This window comes from Theobroma umbraticum, unplaced genomic scaffold (genome assembly GCF_002168275.2).
Source record: "Theobroma umbraticum cultivar Fairchild unplaced genomic scaffold, ASM216827v3 scaffold_20.0, whole genome shotgun sequence".
NCBI lineage: Eukaryota > Viridiplantae > Streptophyta > Magnoliopsida > Malvales > Malvaceae > Theobroma > Theobroma umbraticum.
Genome location: NW_018397266.1, coordinates 219,957 through 220,168, shown reverse-complemented (window position 1 = coordinate 220,168; position 212 = coordinate 219,957). Strand labels below are relative to the sequence as shown.

Below are 212 nucleotides of genomic sequence, written 5' to 3'. Positions count from 1 at the left end.
AGGTATTAACTGGACTAAAATCAATGCTATAAACCTTAACCCATGTGAAGTTCTTAAAATCTTTCAGAACCCACATGTCCATAACATGAGGGATATTATAGTCACAATGACTCAACCAAAGATCTTGTCTTAATTCTACCAGGTTTAATGTTTCAGGGTTTCTTATGACACATGGACGGATTAGCAAGATCCAGAATTTCTCAGCTTCCAAA

The 212-nt window shown here is 35.8% G+C and overlaps 1 long non-coding RNA gene across 1 annotated transcript in view; it reads right to left on the bottom strand.

The window, feature by feature from the left end:
* LOC110423539 (uncharacterized) overlaps window positions 1-212 on the bottom strand; it is a 2,701-nt gene that overhangs the window by 777 nt on the left and 1,712 nt on the right. The window lies entirely within an intron of this gene.